Below are 15,692 nucleotides of genomic sequence, written 5' to 3'. Positions count from 1 at the left end.
ATCCCTGTACAAATCTCTCTGCCACTATCATTTTATCTGTCAGAATGTGATTTCTCTGGTACCCTGTCCTCAGCGGCAGAAAAAAATGCCACCCCCTTCCTCCGCATGTCATTTAGATGTGTTATTCTTTTTTGAGAGAGAAAGGGGAGGACAGATAGGGACAGACAGACAGGAATGGAGAGAGATGAGAAGCATCAATCATCAGTTTTTCGTTGCAACACCTTAGTTGTTCATTGATTGCTTTCTCATATGTGCCTTGATGGGGGGGGGGGGGGGCTCCAGCTGAGCCAGTGACCCCTTGCTCAAGCCAGCAACCATGGGGTCATGTCTATGACCCCATGCTCAAGCCAACAACCTCAGGGTCTCGAACCTGTGTCCTCAACATCCCAGGCTGATACTCTATCCACTGTGCTACTGCCTGGTCAGGCTAGATGTGTTATTCTTGTAATGTGAGGGCTGCAGAGGTTGTAGGCTATTTAGATACCCATACACCGCTTAGACTGTGCTGGGGATAAGACCTTCTCTACTGTGTGAGTGAGTGTACGTGGGGGTGGGGGAGGGGGAGGGGAATCAAGGCCCTAAAATCAAAGAGAGAAACCTGGTCCAATGAACATTTATGGGCCCTCTGTTTTGTGCCCAGCCCTTGGCTAGGAGCTGGAACTACAAAAGGAGTCTGAGCCCCTCCCCCTCCAGGAGCTTACGATGGCTCAGAATGCACATGCGTGAGTGCACTCACATTTCAAAGGTGTGAGGATAGAGGAGAGCACAGGGGCTTTGCGGGAAGAGAGCCAAGTCTTCTCAAATGAGATTATGATCCAGGAAGGCTTCGTGGAGGAGGTGACTCTTCTTCTAAGGCTTGAAACAAGTGTTCACCAGACATTCACGGCAGGAAGGGCATGCCTAAAAGAGGAAGCTTTGTGATCCCAAAAAGGCTGATGTCCACTTAAACCACAGTGGTGATTTCAAGGAATTTGACATAGACTGGCTTGGTAGGAGCAGAGGGGTGAGGGTGGCGTGTCCTTTTGTAGAGAAGGCCACCTGGCAAGGCGCAGAGACCAGACCAGCGAGGGTGAATGCAGGCTCCACTCTGCCCCTCTGGGGAAGCTGCTCTGCCTCTCTGCAGCCATTTCTCAATCTGCGAGATGAAGAGAATGATATTTACCTCACATTGCTATTGTTAGAATCAAACAAGATAATGATTACAATGTACCTAGTACAGTTCTTAGCATACAGCAGCTGCCTCTCAGACCACAAACTGTAGTTGGCCTGGGCCAGTTCTGAGTTTAGAAGGGCCTCGATGTCAAGGAAGGCACCCCGATGGAGCAGGGGGCAGTAAAGATGACAGGCCGGTGGAGCCAGGCTCCCTGGCATCCCAAGAACACCAGTGAGACCTGTGGGGGGGAGCCCCGTGGGCTGCTCCGGATTCCGGGCTCAGGCTGGGTTTGCCCCTGCCTCTCCTGTCTGTGGCGCCTCGTACTGACTTTCAGGGGTGGGGAAGCACAGCAGGTGCTTTGACTCTATGGAGACTATGTACAAGATGGGGAGGGTGGGCAGCGGAGCCCGCAAGGGACTGTCACCTGGCGGGTGCCGCGTCCTCCTCGATGTGGTTCCTCCCAGGGGTTGAAAGACCCTGATGCATCTGGGAAACCAGCTCTTCTTGGGCTGCTCATCCCTGGGGCATCTGTGAATCATCAGCTGGGCCCCAGGCGCTGCCTGAACAAATCAGGACAATGAAATATGAACTCCTTCCTGCCCCCCACCTTCGGCCTTAATTCTTCTTTAGTCTGGGGGTCTCCATGCAGGTAAGCAAGCGGCTCCTGACTTGTGGATATTCAAGTCCATTTCCATGACTCCCATAATAAGTGCCTCTCCTCTCTTGGAAGAAAGTTCCCTTGTTTGAAAAATGGGGGGCAGATGTAAAAACAACATACCCTTCCATCACACATATAACGGGATCCAGTGTGGCCCGGTTCCAACCACGCCAAGGCCGTCCGCTGAGCCTGGCACTCAGAGCCTGCCACGCCCCCCTCGGACTCCCTCTAGCCATGGGGGGAGGGGTGCCTACGCAGTGCGCACTGTTCAGGCGTGAGAGATATTTCAAGCTCCTGACCTTGGGGAGTTTATATTCTAGTGGGGGAGATGGACAAAAAGTAAGTCAAAAAACATAAATATGATTTCAGGTAGTGTTAAGTGTTATGAAGATAGTATAGCTGAGTAAGGAGAATAGAGATCTAACTAGTTCAACCAACACGTATGAAGTGCCCACTGTGTGCCAGCCTTGTGCTGGGTCCTGGCATGGTGCCTCCTGGCTGTCCCGCTCTTCAACCAGTCCCCCAAAACTCCTCTGTGCTCCCCACAAGACAGGCTTTGCCATCCTTTCTTCCTTTTCCCACCAGCCCTCCCTCCCTCCCTTCCATCTTTCTTTTTTCCTTTCTTCCTTCCTCCTTTCATTCGGTCATCAAACATATTGAAATGTAATGTGCTGCAGTTACTCTGAAATCACCTTCATTATTCATGCCCAGACCCACTTTCATTTTTTTTTGTTATTATTTATTGATTTTAGAGAAAGAGGAAGAAAGGGAGAAAGAAAGAGAGAAACCTCAATGTTTCTGTATGTGCCCTGACTGGGGACCAAACCTGCAACCTTAGCATATTGAGAGGATGCTGTAATCCAGGGGTCAGGAATCTTTTTGGCTGAGAGAGCCATGAACACCACATATTTTAAAATGTAATTCCGTGAGAGCCATACAACAGCCCATGTACGTTATGCATTATCCAATAAAAATTTGGTGTTGTCCCGGAGGACAGCTGTGATTGGCTCCAGCCACCTGCAACCATGAACATGAGCGGTAGGAAATGAATGGATTGTAATACACGAGAATGTTTTATATTTTTAACGTTATTATTTTTTTATTAAAGATTTGTCTGTGAGCCAAATGCAACCATCAAAAGAGCCACATCTGGCTCATGAGCCATAGGTTCCCGACCCCTGCTTTAACCAACCCAGCTACCTGGCCAGGGCCCACCCACTTTTCAAACCCCAGGGAGCCCTACCTGACCCAAAAGAGACCACAGCCAGTTCATGTGGTCCTGTGGCTTCCCCTACTGTCTTTGCTCTTTGATACATCCTGTCTTGTATTAAATGAATATGCAAATGCATACTAGGTATTTATTCATGCAGTGCCCATGTAATTGTGTGGTAATGTGCACTCAAGTCCATGCCTCTAAGAGTGTGTTCCGTCCCTGAGTGTGTATATTGGATTTGTTTTCAACATTGTTTATTTACCTGCTTTGAAATGATTCTCCACTTTTTTACATCATTAATGTGCTTATGTTATGATTGTAGCTTTACAATATGTTTTTTTTGTAGCTTTACAATATGTTTTAACCTCTAAGAGGCTAAAGACCTTTTATTATAGAATATCTTAATCTCATCATTTATTCTTCCAGATAAACTTCAGAATAATTTTTTGGGAGATTAACTCTGAATAAAATGTATCCATCGGTTTGGTGGTTAACATCGTGATACTGTCCCGCCCCTAATGTAGAAATACAGCCCATACTTCCAGTTACTCAGGCCGCCTCCTAGCCTCTCAGTAAAGTTTGGTGATTTTGTTCACATTACTCCCCAACGGTTCTTGTTAAAATTATTTCTGAAGATTTTATACTTTGGTTATTTCAAATTTCAGTTTCAATCTCAATTCTTGTTGGTATATAGAAAAGCTATTAATTTATTTGTATTAAGCCTACCAATTACACTCATTTATTTAGTAGGTTTTTCAGTTGATAATTTTAGGGTTTTTGAGCTAAATAATCATATCATTTACATATAATGATGATTTGTCTCTTCCTTCCAATATTTCTCATTCTAATATAGATTTCCCACCATACTTACATGGACGAGCTCTTGTACATCAATCTGAAATAATAGTGATAGTGGTCTTGTTCCTAATGAGTGATGGAAATACCGGTGGCATCTCACCATTCTCTATGAAGCAGGCTCTCACTTTAAGATAAGGATTCTTTAGTATGTTGAGGAAGTGCCTTCCATTTCAAGTTCACTCATTTTTTTAAAACTATCAGTGAGTGTTTTCACGTAATCAAATGCCCCTGAGTTTTCTGATTTGACTCATTTCCTCTCACGATGGCACTTCCTGAACCCATCTTTGCATTCCTGGTGTGAGCCATTTTGACCTCCTTCAATTTGATTCGCAGGTATTTTATTTAGGACTTTGGCTTTTATAAGCACAAGATAAATTTGTTTATAGCTTTGATACTGTTTGTGTTATCTTAATGAAATGTTTTGGGTAGTTTTCTCTCTTTTCAAATGTTTTAGAACACAGTTCAAAAAACCGTCTCATCTCAAATAGTTGGGGAAAAGTATTCATAAAGCCATTTGGACCAAGAGGCTTTTGAAATTGTTCATTTTGTTCTATAGTTTTTCAGGTTTTTTGTTTGTTTGTTTGTTTTTCCTAAAGTCAATTTGGTAACATTCAGAAACTTATCCTTCTTATCCTGACAGCCTTCTCTCTTGTGATCTAAAAAACCTCCATTATTGTCGCATCCCCTTTATTTTGTTGGTTTATGTTTGCCACTTTCTCTTTAATATTGTCTTCCAAAGGTTTGCCATACTTTTTGGTTTTGGGGGAAAAAAAATTAGCTCTTGGATTTCTTTATTAAATCTACTATTTCTCTGTTTGCTAAGTTACTCCTTTACACCTCACTGCGTCTTTCCTACTGCTTTCCGTAAGCTTCTCTTTTGTTCTTTCCAAATTATGCAGTTGCAGCTTTAATTAATTTTTTTTTTTAGCTTTTCCTATTTAGTTAAGAATGTGTTTGAGTATAATAATTTCTCTCTGAGCATAGCTTTGGCAGCATTCCATTCGTTCTATAAATTATTTAAAATTCTTTATTACTTTCAAAATATATTTTTAATTTTTTTTCCGTTGATTTGAGAGAGAGAAGCATTCACTCTTTGTTCCACTTAGTTGTTCTATTTAGCTGTGCACTCATGGGTTGCTTCTCATACATGCCCCGACAGGGGTCAAACCTGCAACTTTGGTGTGCGAGCCTCATCGATAATTTATCAGCTGAGCCACCTGGCCAGGGTCTGTGTTTTTTTCTTTTTATTCTCTGACATAATATTTGTGTAAAGGTGATTTTAGTCTCCATATGGCAGTTAGCCGCAGCTATCTCTGTTGTTGTTGAGCTATTATTACTAATTTCTGGTTTTAGGAGTCATGGCCACAGAATAAAAATTGTATATCTTCATACTATTTGGAATTTATCAAATTTTTCTGTTTGTTATATGTTATTAACTTTATTGATTGTTTTTTTTAAATCTGTTTTCCGCCTTTATTTTTCTTCTAGCATTTGTCTTTATCTATTTAATACTTGATCCATATTAAATAATACAGTTTTATGAGTAAGTTATAAAGGCTAGTCATATAATGAACACCTAGGAACTCACCACCCAACCTAAGAATTAGAACATTACCAATAACTCACATTTATCAATGTTTTACCACTTTTGCTTACATTCAGAATGAACCTTAATCAATGTTGGGATTATCATTTCCTTGCTTTATAAATGCACTCTTTTATGTCTGAAATTAGAAACAACATAATTGACTTTTTGCCTATTCATGCTATCTAGTCTCCTGCTACAATTTCTGTTGCTTCCTCCTTGAATTTATAATATTTATTGCTTTATATATTTGGATATTTTGTTGGTTGCAATAAGTTCACGACTGTTAAATCTTCAGTGTTGATTTTGCCTTTTAATGTGACCAACCTCTTTCTCGTTAAATGGTTTTTGCCTTGAATTCTGCTGTATTAATATTGTCACCTCTGCTTTCTCTTTAATTGGGTTTACCTGAAATATTTTGGAAGTTTAATTTTTAACTTTACTCTGTAATTTTGCCTGAGGTACAGTAGGTGGTAATGTTTAAGAATTTGTTCTCTGAGATCAGATTGATTTTTAATTCTAATTCTACTACGTGTGAGTGGCTGACCTGGGGCAGGTTACTCGGGTCGTGTCTGTGCCTCGTGGTTGTTGGGAGGATTGGATGCGATAACACAGTTCAATACACATGGCAAGTATGCAATAAATGTTAATTATTTTAATTAGATATGTCCCTTGTCAATTGAACATAACTTAATGTTTGCATTTTAGCATGGAAATTTTTATCCTCCAATAGAACTATTTAAACTGTTTACAATTATTTTATATCTGGTCTGTATGACCATAATCTGTCACCCGATTTTCCATTTGCTTTTTTTAAATATATATTTTTCCTGTTGACAATATTTTCTCTTTCTTTGTAAACTTCATTGCCTTTGTTTATATATTCTGTATTAATTTAAAAATTTTAAATCCTATTTGTAACTTAATTCTCTAATTGTATGTCTTAAAGTAAATGTGTGACATACACAATTACACCCATATTTCTCTAATTGTCCGTTAAGAACAAAGCAATAATTTTTTTACTTCTCTTTATACAACATTGACTCTCACATGCTGTTATTTCACTTGCCATCTTTCTCAACACCTGATAACTTTTCTTTTTCCTAAGCTTAGCTGTCCACCTGTTTTCCTTCCCGGATGTTAACATTATATATATATGTTAATATATAAATATATATATATTTTGTGACAGAGATAGAGAGACAGAGAGAGGGACAGATAAGCAGGAAGGGAGAGAGATGAGAAGCATCAATTCTTCATTGCAGCTCCTTAGTCTCCTTAGTTGTTCATTGATTGCTTTCTCATATGTGCCTTGACTGGGGGACTACAGCAGAGTGAGTGACTCCTTGCTCAAGTCAGTGACCTTGGGCTCAAGCCAGCAACTATGGGGTCATGTCTATGATCCCACACTCAAACCAGTGACCCCACACTCAAGCTAGTGAGCCCGCGCTCAAGCTGGCGACCTCAGGGTTTCAAACCTGGGTCCTCCACGTCCTCGTCCGATGCTCTATCCACTGCCCCACCACCTGGTCAAGCAATACAATATTTTCTTTATCCTTGAAATGTATTTTGCCAAGAATCTGCTACTTACGGTTTTTGTTTTCATCGATATTGCCTAGATCCCTGACCTCTTTTGGGTTTTTGATTTAAGTCGATATTGTTTTGTTTGTTTTCTTTTGTTTTAGTTAAACATTTCCCTACTGTGTTTTTGTTACTTTTATTTCTTATTATGTGACCCCACCCCCAGAGTATCATAACTAATTCTTACACTCCATCTGCGGTCTGAGTCTATCATGTCTTTGTCGTCATTTTCATCCCTGCCACTTTCCTCTGCGTTCTCTGAGAGGTGTCCTTCTGCAGTGTCCGTTCTGCTCTTCCCTTATCTCAGCGGAATTTCAGTGTGGTATTTTATTTACTTCAGTACCTTTGCCATGTCACCCTAGTTCATGCAACTCCCTCCGTGTCTCCGCCTTTATCCCAGACTGCCTCCCACTCTTCTTAGAAACCAGGTCCTCCCGCCCCTTCTGAAGAGTACCAAGCAGGTGTGGTCTCTGAAATTGTCTTCATTTCTCTTTAAACTTTCTCCGAATTGTCAAGGCAATGTTTTCTGTTTTTGTTTTTGTTTCCTGTAGTATCTCTTCAAAGACCGCATCTTTTTGTTTCTTGGAGGTTTTATTTGGTTTTGCGTCATCATCTTTGAATGGGGTGAGGTCTGCACAGACCTGGCATTTGCCACCAGGGGGCACAGCTGACCCTGGTCCTCACTGATTTAGACAGAAGTGCCCCCCACCTCCGTTTCCACGTGTGAGGTTTGGTAAAATTGTGACTTTATCTGCCTGAAGTGGCTCTTCTTTAGGGACAACTTCTAGGTTTTCTGGCTGTAGGATTAAATTAACTGCCCAGAGTAATCCCTAGAGGACCTTCCTTTCCCCCAGCATGCATCACTCCCGACCCTTTCCTGCCTTGTCCTGTCCACACGGCTTCTCGTGAGGTTTCTAGGGGCTTGGGGTCCAGCTCTCCCTCTGCTTCCTGTTGTGCTGGATGCTCAGGGTTCTGTTTCCGAGAATACTAGAAAAATAAAAGGAAGAAGATGTGAGGGGTCCAGAGGGTCCGAAGGGGAGGGCAGTACAGGGCTCAAGCTCTGGTGGGCTCAGAATCCAGGTTCTCTAACCTGGTAGATTACTGTTTTCCTATTCAGCGCGTCCTAGATTTGGGAACAGAATGTGCAGGTTGGTAAAGTCTTTTTCCCTCAGTTTTGCAGGGAGATATTCAGAGGATGGAGCCCTACAATTACTCCACCCCCAAATTTGACATAATTTACAGTACTACTGTCAGTGTTCTTTCGCATATCTGCATGAGACTGTTAAGACAGAAGAGGCCAGGCTAGGTCTTACTAGTCTACTACAATGTTAATAGCGAAACATTTCAACGAAGGGTGATTTTATGGGTTTCATTCATTCACTCATTTATGTCTACTTACTCCACTAGACTGGAAGTTTAGAAAACTATAGGTTTTTATTGTTTTGCTCCCAGCTCAGCACAGGAACTAGCATCTAATGTGGGCTCTATAACTTTGGTGGTTAATAATAACCCAGCACAACGCAGAACAGAATAAAGACTTTCAAAGTTATACTGTGAAGTATTAGTGCTGTATACCAACAGCTACTACATACACCATTTTAAAGCAGTCCCATATCTATGATATAATTTGATGTTAAAAGCAACCCAGGATTAGCCAAGACAGGAATTATTTTCTCCAGTTTACTGATAAAGAAGCTAAGACCCAACATGAGACAGATGCCTATCCATGGTCACACAGAGAGTCCCGGGGGGACCAAGAACCACAGCCCCACTCTCAGGGGCAGCATTCTCCTCTGCGCCACCTGCCTCCTCCAGGCTGGTCGTGTGGATGGGTTGAGAAGCGAGAGAAGTCTGAAGAGGCCAGAGAAGGCTTCCTGGAGGACCAGGCTGGTTCTTGAAGATGGTCAGGGATGACGTTAAGGAGCATGCCAAGCAGGCGACAGTTAGAACAAAGGCATGGCGTGGCCAGAGCATCAAGGGGTGACAATCCAAAGGCTCTTTCCCAACCACCCTGCACTTGGGGTGAGTGCAGACAGTAAAATCCTCTGAAAACATTCAACCCTTGAGCTTCAGCCAATAGTCCTGATCTCAGCCTGTCCCTGTTGCCACCTGTCCCCTCACTGGCACTGCCGCCCCTAGGGTGGGGCAGGAGGGGAGAACAAGGAGACTGGAGTCAGACCACCCTGTGTTTGAAGGCTGACTCCTCCGTTTACTGCGAGACCTGCCTGGACTGGTCGCACCATGTCCCCAAGACTCAGTTTCTTCCCTTGAATAATGGAGCAATAATGTTGGACTTGCTGAGCTTGTTAATAAGTGACAAAAAACCTCTCAGCTCCCTTCCTTTTCTTTCTGGCTCTTTTGGGGGCAGGCAAGAGCTAGCCCCCTTACTCTGGACTCTCAAAGGCCCCTGGAGCACAGCAGAGTGATGTGACGTGCAGACAGGACGGCAGCAGGACCGGGCCAGGCCTGCCCTCCTCCCCATCGGGGGCACACGCTGCTTTTCCCAGGAGGGGAACTCGCCTTACACTTCTCCCCTCTGAACAGCGAGGCTAGCCTCCTCCTACTTGAAGCCCGTGGCAGCCCATCCTCTGCCTATGGCGGACTCCCTTATTGGCTGTCAGAACAAAGCCCTGTGCCCCATGCCAATGCCATGCATTGTTACTGTCTGAGCAGCCCTCCCCTTGCCAGCCATCCAGGGAGATGAGCACACGTACATCTAGAAGAAGGCGCTGTCAGAGGGAGCCTGAATGTCCCGGGTAACTTACTCCTGCTTCAGACGCTGCCCTTGAGGCCACTCACCAAGTAGCTGCATTTCGGTGGGGGGTGGGGGGGCCGCAACAGAGGGACTCAGTCCACAGCCCTACTGCCTGGGAGGCTGTGCGGGGCACCTTCTTGATGGAGGCCAGGGGACGCGAGGAGGTAATAAAATCAGGGTACCCAGATGCAGACCCTGAGACAAGGATTTGAATGCAAGTGATATTGTGGAAAGTGAGGCAGCGCCAGGAGGGAGTGGGAAATAAGACCGAAAAGAGAAGGAAGCTGATCCGGAGCATGTTATTGAGAAGGCTGCCTCTGTGGGCAACTGAGATGAGAGTCAGGATTGAGCCTGGGACTCTGGGAGACAGAATATATCCTGCAATCGTCCCAGGCAAGGGCCGGGGCGGGGCGGGGCGGGGGGGGGGGGTTACTCACAGTTCCCATCAGTCCTTGACTGGAAGCTGCTGGGTGGAAGGGGGTACATTCCTCGGCACCCCTGGCCTGCCATGCACACGGCGAGAGTGACAGCAGAGAGACCTGGGCCCGAGGGTGAGAACGCTGGCAGCTGGGCGCCAGGTCAGCTGGGCACCAGGTCAGCTGGGCACCAGGTCAGCTGGCACTGAGGTGGTCTCAGCAGTACGGGCATGGCAGCAAAGAGGGTCTTCTAGAGAGAGAGACATGACAATACACAAAAGTAATACTGTTCAGAGATCGTTACTTGAGTGCCTGCCCTGGACCCAGGACTTTGTAGTCTCACAGAATCCCTACAAGGCAGGTGTTATATCTCTACTCTATGCATAATGAACCCAAGGTTCTGAGAGCCTTGCCATGCTTAAGGTCCCAGCACCAAGTAGTCTAGCCGGGAGGCAAACCCTCTGCCTGCTTCCAAAGCCTGGGTCCTGTGCAGGTCTCCCCAGAAGAAAGAGCCCCATACCGCTGGGATAGTCTGTTGGGCTATAGATAAGCTTAGGAGTTCTGGGTGTCCCCCAAAGTCAGACTGGAGAGACAAGGAGAATCTTAGGGTGTGGAGAAGCAGCTGGAGAAAGAATACGGTCAGTGGAGGACATCCCAACTCAACACCACCAGTGGGAGCTAAATGGGTGACATTTGCAGATGGGAAGAGGCAATGTCAGCTCCGAGGGGTCTCGAGCAGTGTGGGATTAGCTAGACGGAGACTCACATACTGCTCTTCCCACTTGTTCACTCTGCAGCTTTGAGCCAGTTGGCATTCTCCGAGCCTTAGCATTCTCATCTGCACACAGGATCATATTCCCTTGCAGGGACACTGTCAGGATGGAATGACACCTGTAAGGGACCAGGCGGTGGTGGTGGTGGGGCACAGTAGGTGGGACTGGGGCCCAGGAGACGCTGCTGGCTTCCCGGCTCTGCTCTGACTTTATTCCGTGTCTCGGGCAAGGCCCCCTCTCCTCTCTGAGCCTTGGTTTCTTTTTCCCTGAAGTGGAGATAACAGAGGCTCCTGGCTCATCAGCCCGCGGGGCTAAAGCAGGAGAAACGCCTCAGCGGTCAGTCCTGGCGCCGAGCAGTGGGGGGACTCCGGATGAAGACCGGAGCTGCCGGCTCTGCTCTGGCCTCTGCCTGCAGTATGGCAGGAAGCCCCGGGAAGTTTCCTTTTTCTTTGGGTGAAAATGATGGGATTGGCTGACGCGATGTCTGAAGGCTCTGAGAGACTGGCCTCTGCCCTCTGTGTCCCCGTGACCTGGCCCTCCGTCTCCTGATGGCACGCTTGTGCTCTGGTTGGTCACTGCCCGCCTCCACTGGCTCTGGTGGCCTTGCTGCTTCTCAGGGTCCCCTGTATCCCACTGATCTGCTCTCGGACTCACCCTAAGCCTGTTAGCCATTCTCAGTGCCAATGGCCCAGCTGAGGTCACCGCCAGACCAGGGCCCAGCTAATGAGGGTGGAGCCAGAGGTCCTAGGTTGGAGGTCACTGTGGGCAGGGAGAGCATGGACTGGAGGCCAGGCTGCTCCAGGCTCAGTCCGGCCTTAGGAGTCCTTCTGTGGCAAGGGTCACCAGGTCACTGCCTCAGGGAGTGGTCCGGAGTCAGGCTGAGGGTGTGCCAAGGGCCAGGCACCAACTGTGGCTGAGGCTTAGGAGGCTGGACACACCTTTTCCTTCTCTAACACTCAGCCATCCTTTCCAACAGACTGACAGCATGTTTTGCTCCTCGCCTCAACCCAAGCCTCAGGACACTTGTCCATAATTGGCAAAGTGACCTCAAACTGCGTATATAGAGCGGCTTCTGTGATTGTTGTTTCTGTCCTAGCACTCAGGGTGTGTCTCAAGGGCCAGAGCTAACGGACCCGGTGAGTATGATGACAGGGTGTGATTTCAGGGGTACCAGGGCTGCTGCTAGAAACCCCAGTGCTCTTTCCAGCTGTCTGGTCAGTACTGAAATCCCTCAGTTAGAGATGCTTCCATTTGGATTCGGTTTAGGAGCAGTGAAAAAAATCCCTGGCCTAGGAGTCAGCGGATGAGAAAACAACTCTTACTTTTGCCTACTCCTGGAAGTTGTATTACCACATTTCTCTGAGTCTCGATTTTCCAGTCTGTAAAACGGGAATGATAATGTCTGCCTTCCAGTGTTGTGATCAAGAGCAAGTGAGACCTGGTGTGTAAAGCACAGGCACGGGGCAGGAGTCCCTGAACACACCTCCCTTTCTGTAGCCATTTGGCAGGAAGAACAAGGTGGATTTGGAGGACGCCATGCTGGAAGTCGCCACCAGGTGGCAGCATGAGGTGTTGGGTCCTTCACTCTGCTCCTAATGAGGGTGGCACTTTAGGGTACTTTAGTGATGTTTAGCTCGCTGTGGCGAGCTCCCTGACACTGGGGGCTAGTGGGTCAAGGCTGGATGGTTTCCTGTCGCATTTGTGAAAAGCAGCTGAGTCCCCTAGTGGTGGGGTGTGGTACCTACAGAGTATGATACCGCGCGCCCAGGGTTACAGAGAAATGTCAGCCTCACCCCTGTCCTCAAGGGGGCTACAGTCGGGGAGGGGGGGTGGGGGGGGGAGGCTGAAGGGCCCCTAGACAGGCAAGAGAGGGGAGAAGTGCTTTAACAGAGGGGAGCACAGAGGCTGTGGGAGCACCGTGAGGGGTCCCCGGCCCTGCCAGGGGGTTAGCAAGGGCTTCCCAGGGAGAGACCCCAACACAAGGAACTCGGGGACACCTGGAGGTGGCTAAGGGTTCTCAAGAGCTACTCTTGGTTCTGTGAGCTTGGCACTCAACCTCCTCCCCTTTTCCCTACTGCCCAGGCTGATCTCCTGACAGACCCTGAGGGAAGCCTCCCCCAGGAGTGGCCCCACCCCCTCAGCCCTGTCCCCAGCTTTCCAAGTAAGGGCGGTGTTTACTCTGATGCCCTATGGTGGATGCTCTATGATGTTTCTCCTGCTTCATGACCACAGGCTCTTTTATGAAGGAAAAGACAGGCCCCTGTCTCAGCCCTGTCCTCCCACAGTCCAGCTGTGACCTTGGGCACCAGCCCCCCTTGGCACAGTAAGGTTGACCTAGGAGGTCCTCACAAGCTCCCAGTAAAACCTCACACACCGCAGACTCCTTGGGAAGGGCGCTGGCTCCACGTTATAAAAGGAGGATATGGATCCTTCTGGGACCAGGGCAGGTGACGAATGTAACGGTGCTGTGGAAATTCTGTGCCGCCTCCTGAGGATGCTCACACTGAGTCCTCGGGGAGCAAGGGGAGTCAGAGTCACCACCAGCTCCCCCAAAGGGCCTGGCCTGGCACCTGACACCCGGATCTGTGGGGGAAGCTCAGACCGGAGGAGATAAAAAGCATTTTCTATCTCCTCAGTTGTCCTGGGGTGGAAGCACCCTTGTTCTGTGATGCCTCAGAGTCGGGCCAGGCCAGTGTGGCTGCCTGCAAGAGGCGGCTTTCCACTCCCGAGGAGGCCCTTCGGCCAGGGATGAACCCGGGCGGTGCTTCCCCGAGAGTGGACTCCACGACAGGCCACCCGGGGGGCTGGCGGTGGTCTAGGCCAGTCCTTCCCAAACCTTACTATGTATGACCATGTTCAGAAACTAAACTCTGAAGGTCTGTCTTTGAAGCCCCTAAGGGATGCGTTTAAACTAGGTCTTTTCATACATCGAGGTGCCTTAAAACAGGGTTCACCTGCAGAGACTGGCTGTCCTCCCAAGTCTCGTGGGGCGTACACTCAAACTCTGGGTCCAGCTGGGGTCCAGCGCTCCGCCCCCAGCGCTCCGTCGCCACTTTCCTGGCGCCTGGACAACGCCAAAACCGCCAGGCCGCCGGGTCCCAAACCCCCTTCAATTCTGATATACGTACTAGTGGTTGAAGGGAAGGGGTAGGGAAAGGTGTAAGTCAGATGCATTTGAAGGAAAGCAGCTTTGAAGTCCTGAGGCCATTATGTTAATGGCATCACTCAATTTCTGGAAGCAATCCTGATTAAATATTCATTGGCTTTGATTATACTGAAATTAGGGCTAAAGCGTGAAGTCAAATTGAGGGGAATAATGGCAGTGTAAATAATGCATGGCCTCTAAATTGAAAACACCAGCTTGTGCAGCCCCGGCTCCCCCCACCCCGCTTGTCACTGTGCCATTTGTTTAGAAGGCGATTAGTCAGTCCTACCAGCTGCGGGACCCGGCCGGGGAAGGATGGCCGCAGCGGTCTGCACGTCTCCGGGAACACGGGTAAACCAAAGCGACCCCCCGCAGCAGGGCGCTTCTCCAGGGCAGGGACCTGGAAGCTGGGGGTCTTGGAGCTTCTTCGGAGCCCTGGATCCTCTAGTGACGCTGTCAGGGATGCCGAGAATACTCAACTCTGATGAAGCTGAGCCTTCCCCAGTGTGATCTTAAACAGAAGAGAGCAGGTGGGGCCGGGGAGGGTGCAGCGGGAGAGAGGTTGAGACCAACCAGGTGAGACTGACTCAGCGGGTGAGGTAGACAGGTAAACGAAGGGTTGTGAAATTGTGGGTGTTCTACAGTGGTGTGTACAGGAAGCTCTTGTGGCCCTAGGGGAGGAACGGGGGGGGGGGCTCTTGTGGGACTGACAGCGGACTTCATGGGAACTAGGGGGCTATTTGCTCTGTCTAATGGACTACATTGGATTTGGACTGTCTGACGGAAGCATCTCTTTTCTGCTGATGCACTAGACTCGAGTGTCCCTCACAGAGGTAGCATTGGCAATGCCACTCTTCCTATTCTGATAAAATGCTGTTGGCCAAGTCTAGTTTGCACCCTGCCCATCGCCTGCTCCTCCCCTTGTAAAAAAAGAAGAAGAAGAAGAAGAGGAGGAGGAGGAAGAGGAGAAGAAGAAAGAGGAGGAGGTGAAAGAGAAAGAGGAAGAAGAAAGAAGAAGAGAGGAGGAAGAAGAAGGAGGAGGAGGAAGAGAAGGAGGAGAAAGTAGTAGCAGCTGTTGTGGGAATCCCAGGAAGAGCTTTCTTATTTTTTTCTTTTTCTTTTTTTTTTTTTTTTGTATTTTTCTGAAGTTGGAAATGGGGAGGCAGTCAGACAGACTCCCGCATGTGCCCGACCGGGATCCACCCGGCATGCCCACCAGGGGGCGATGCTCTGCCCATCTGGGGCGTTGCTCTGTTGCAACCAGAGCCACTCTAGCGCCTGAGGCAGAGGCCACAGAGCCATCCCCAGCGCCCGGGCCAACTTTGCTCCAATGGAGCCTCGGCTGCGGGAGGGGAAGAGAGAGACAGAGAGGAAGGAGAAGGGGAGGGGTGGAGAAGCAGATGGGTGCTTCTCCTGTGTGCCCTGGCCGGGAATCGAACCCGGGACTCCTGCACGCCAGGCCGACGCTCTACCACTGAGCCAACCGGCCAGGGCCCAGAGGAGCTTTCTTTGGGTGGAGGGTGACAGTGGTCACTAGGGTGGGATGGCTGGGGCC

General features: G+C 48.1%; 1 protein-coding gene across 1 annotated transcript in view; it reads left to right on the top strand.

Moving 5' to 3' along the window:
- The window catches only part of AGBL4 (AGBL carboxypeptidase 4), a 1,215,313-nt gene that overhangs the window by 1,042,659 nt on the left and 156,962 nt on the right, over positions 1-15,692 (top strand). The gene's annotated exons all lie outside the window — the stretch shown is intronic.

This window comes from Saccopteryx leptura, chromosome 3 (assembly GCF_036850995.1).
Source record: "Saccopteryx leptura isolate mSacLep1 chromosome 3, mSacLep1_pri_phased_curated, whole genome shotgun sequence".
Lineage (NCBI taxonomy): Eukaryota > Metazoa > Chordata > Mammalia > Chiroptera > Emballonuridae > Saccopteryx > Saccopteryx leptura.
The sequence above is the reverse complement of the archived record's forward strand: the minus strand, read 5'-3'. Positions and strand labels throughout refer to the sequence as shown.